The sequence below is a fragment of the Centropristis striata genome, chromosome 16 (genome assembly GCF_030273125.1).
Source record: "Centropristis striata isolate RG_2023a ecotype Rhode Island chromosome 16, C.striata_1.0, whole genome shotgun sequence".
NCBI classification, from domain to species: domain Eukaryota; kingdom Metazoa; phylum Chordata; class Actinopteri; order Perciformes; family Serranidae; genus Centropristis; species Centropristis striata.
The window spans coordinates 13,605,377-13,610,089 of record NC_081532.1 but is presented as its reverse complement, the minus strand read 5'-3'; positions in this window follow the sequence as shown (position 1 = coordinate 13,610,089).

The following is a 4,713-nucleotide window of genomic DNA, read 5'->3' as shown; positions in this document are numbered from 1 at the left end:
GTCACATCCTCTTTGTTTCTCACAGTCAGGTTTTCCCTATGTAAACAACAATAAGAACAACAATTGATGCATTATCTTAAAACAGAGAGATGAATTGCAGTATAGTTTTACACAGTCTCCTCTTCCCTGTAAAAGACAATAGGAAATTAACACAAGTGCTCCAAAGTTACTGCATTGAGACAGGTAATGAGAAAGATGAAATATGTCTTACTCGATTTTTGTCACAATTTTTTGCTTTGGCATCTTCTGCCTTTTCCTTCCCTGGGCAACCTTCTGGCGGCCCCTGTTCTCCGCACATTCCCTTTAGAAGAGGAAAACAGCTTGATGAGTAAACTTGTTTTCATGCTGTAAGTCACAGGTGTCAAAAACTTCAAGAAAACAAACTAACTCACCTTGTCTGAACCACCTGTGATGGAAAAAAAAAAAAGGAAAATAAGGAGAATTCAAATAATTTTGAATTACCTAAACACCGTCAAAAGGAGTTGCAAGCAAAACATCTATGCATCTTAACCTCAATGCAGTCTTTGTTAATGTAAAGTCAATGCTGCCTTTAAAAAAATGAAATAAAAAAAGTTGCTAATTACATTGTTACAGAATGAAAATAGTTCCCATTAAGACATCAATCATATTTTCTATTGTTTAAATTATAATAAATAAAATGCATTTACTGTACTGTCCTGGAAACCAAAATTCAATAACACACACTGTGTTTGCATAAATTTATATGCACAGTTTTTCTGTGCAGAAACAAGCCCTTATTCCAACATGTCAAATATTAAAATTTGCTCTGTGTGCATATGTTCTTTTTTTATCCAGCATGTAGCTGCTGGTTGATACGTTAACACTGAAAATACAGAGAAATACTTGACTGTGTGTCAGGCATGTGTAAAGGTCTTTTACTCTAATACTTGGCTCTAAAAAACTTTTTTTTTCTTCTGCACGGAAAACTAGCATTCTTAAATAATGTAACAAATAATCCAAAAGACTTACAGCCACTCATTTTGTCTTGTTGGTAAGAGCAGTACAAAGTAATGCAAAGCCTTTTCCTGTAAAAAAAAAAAAAAAAAAAAAAGGACGGAGAACCATTAAGTTACATTCATTACAAATAATAATACAGATGAAGAAAATTACCACAAATCTAAATAAATAGTATGCAATTATCAGAGATAAGAGATAATCTCATACAAAGCAAATTAATTAAAATTAAAAACAGTGCAAAATATATGTTAGTGCTATTTCTCTACATACCTGGTGCAGAAGTCAAAATTATTTGTGTCTAATGTGTGTGTTTGGTCTGTATTTATAAGCCGCTGTGGGAGAATAAGAATGTGGGTGTGTTAGTGCTGCACGCGAGCCTCGTGTTTTGAAATGTGACTGTTTGATAGTTGCAGGACAGGTAATTATTTGGGTTTGGTTCAGGAAACAACAGACAGACAGTTCCATGTTAAGACTTAAGACTCTACATTACAGGCAGCTTTTGTTCTATCCTGAATCATCAAACCTGTTCTCATTCATGCACAACAATAATAATACGTTTTAAGGGGAACATGAACTGAACACACCTGGAAAGTGTTCACAGTGTAACTAAGTACATTTACTCAAGTACTGTACTTAAGTATAATTTTGAGGTACTTTTCTTTTACTTTTCTTGAGTATTTTTATATTCAATGTAATTTTATGCTTCTACTCCTGTACATATTGAGGCAAAAATGGTACCTTTTTACTCCACTACATTAAGCTGCCTGCTTTAGTTAATTTTCAGGTTGAAATTTAACATAAAAAACATGATACATTTAAAGTGATTCGATTTTTTTTTAGAATTAAACCCCATAATAGTATATTAAGTAGATAAAATGAGCCCTGGGTTTACAAAACAATGCTTAAATAAATGCATCAATACAAATAATCTAATAATATATTCAGAATATATATATATATAACAATCTGGGGCCATTCTGCATGACGCATACTTTTACTTTTGATACTTTAAGTACATTCTGATACTGATATTTCCATCAAGTAAATTTTGAGTGCAGGTATTTTACTTGTGGTGGAGTTATTCTGCAGTATTGTTTTATGACTTTTACTTAAGTAAGGGATCTGAACACCTTTTCCACCACTGCAGTGTATTTTTCTTATTATTCATTGTGAAAGTACCAAATGTTCAATGTACAGTATGTGCCAGTTGCAAACTTAAAAGCCTGAAAGGAATTACTGCAGGTAAAAAAAAACAGGTACTGTTTGTTTGCACTAAAGTTGCTCAGAGGAAGGGTTATATCTTTATACATCACAGGCACATTGAAAAATGTGGCTCTTTTTTTTTCTTTTTTACTTTTTAAAACTCTTTCTTCTTGTGCAGTAACAAATCTAAAAATCTACAATTCTAAGTCATGCACATAACGATGCTAAACTTTTGGACCTAAATCCTGTATTTAGCAAAAGCATCATGCATTGTGAGCAACTAATTCAAGGTATTAGTCTTAAATGTCACAAGATGACATTGTCATTCATGCATTTATTTGATGTATCATGCAAACAGGTTCTGCAGGGTGTGGCGGGTCCATCTTGCAGGATCAGTTACAACAACCTTTTATTAGATCAACAGCAGGAAAATGTGCCGTGTTACATCAGCAAAGGAAAAAAATCCATGATAAAATATCATAAATAACACAACAATAAAAAAAATGCAGCATAATTTAGAATCAGAAATACAGTTACTCCAACAAGAATATAATCAAATATAAGTATATATAGTAGTAGTTGCAAAATATAAAAAAAAATACCAACTTAAAAAATATACCGACTTAAGAATGAAATAGGCAAAAAAATATACAGACTTTAAAAAAAAATACTATTATTGCACAATTAAGCTATAATAATTGTGGCTAATCCAAATTTTAAATACTTGCATTACAAGCTAAATCCTCACTGAGCAGCAGTGGTGGAAGTACTGCATTTGCTGCAACTGTGATGAAGTTATTATAATGCATCATATTTCATAAGCTGATCATATGTTTTACATGTAAAATCTTGTAAGTCAGGCACAATCCTGATTCCCAAAAAAGTTGGGATTCTGTGTAAAACATGAATAAAACAGAATGTGATAATGAGTTTTTTATTTTTATATTTTACATATATTCAATTAAAAACTGTCCAAAGACAACATATATTTAATGGTTTACCTCATCAATTTCAGGGATTTTGTAGATATGCGCTTATTCTGAATGTGATGGCAGAAACACATCTCAAAGGCTGGGAACATTTCTCAGTTAAACAGGTTAGTTGGTAACAGGTGATACTATCAAGACTGTGCATGAAAGGGACATCCTCGAGAGGCTCACATGCACACGAGAAAGGGGCACTTCACCACTTTGTGAAAAGCTGCTTGGGAAAGTAATCCAGCGGTTGAAGAATTATGTTTCTCAATGCACTGTTGCAAGGATTTCAGGGATTTCCCTATCTTCAGCCCATAACTTCATTAAAAGATTCAGAGAATCCAGAGAAATCTCTGCACATATATGGAGCAATGTTGGAAGGAAGCTGCATTAAAAACCGACATGATAGTGTAAAGGACATTACTACGTGTGCCTGGGAAAACTCTCAAAAGAAATGTTGTTGGTAAAGTTCATTGCAGCAAATGCAAGTTAAGACTTTATCATATGCTGTGGCCAGACAAGCTCAAATTTTGTGCAGTTTTCACTCAAATATCACTAGCCACTTCATCAGGTACACCTGTTCAATACTTGTTCAGGCAAATATCTAATCAGCCAATCACATGGCAGCAATTCAGTGCATTTATGCATATTGACAGGTTGAAGACGGCCTGCTGAAGTTCAAACTGAGCATCAGAATGGATAAGAAAGGTGATTAAAGTGACTTTGAACGTGGCATGGTTGTTGGTCTGAGTATTTCACAAACTGCTGATCTACTGGGATTTTCACACACAACCATCTATAGGGTTTACAGAGAAAATATCCAGTGAGCGGCTGGAGGAGAAAGGCCAGACTGGTTGGAGATGACAGAAAGGCAACAGTAACTCAAATAACTACTCGTTACAACCAAGGTATGCAGAAGACCATCTCTGAACACACAACACGTCCAACCTTGAAGCAGACGGGCTACAGCAGCAGAAGACCACACCACCACTTTATTAGGTACACCTTTCTTGCTAATAAAGTGGCCAGTGAGTGTATGTCAAAAATGATTTAGTAAATGACTGCACTTGTCCCAAGTAAAATGTGTAGTAAATTTTTTTAGTAAAAAGTACAATTTTTGCCTCAAAAGTGTAGTTGAGGAGAAGTAAAGTTGCATAAAATAAAAACACTCATTGAGTACAAGTATCTTACAATGTACTTAAATAATGTACTTGAGGGAGGAAGGAACTAGAAACTTCTGCAGTCATGAATGCAAAAGCAGCACCGCCCATACTTAAGGTAACCCTGACAATATTGTAAACATGTTTTTGTTTCTAACCACTACCTCAATCTGCAACAATTAAAACTGCAACATCATTGTCGGTCTGGGTATTTACAATAATCACACAGATCACAACTCAAGGACACACCTCACTGTCTCAGAGCATTTCATTTTAGATCTGAGGCGTCACATGAGGTGATCCAAGTAGGTTATTAGAGGACGGACAAACGTGTTCGTACAGGGGAGTTTTGAAGTAGGCACCTGAAAATTACCCTTCTTTTGTTTTTCTGCACACAT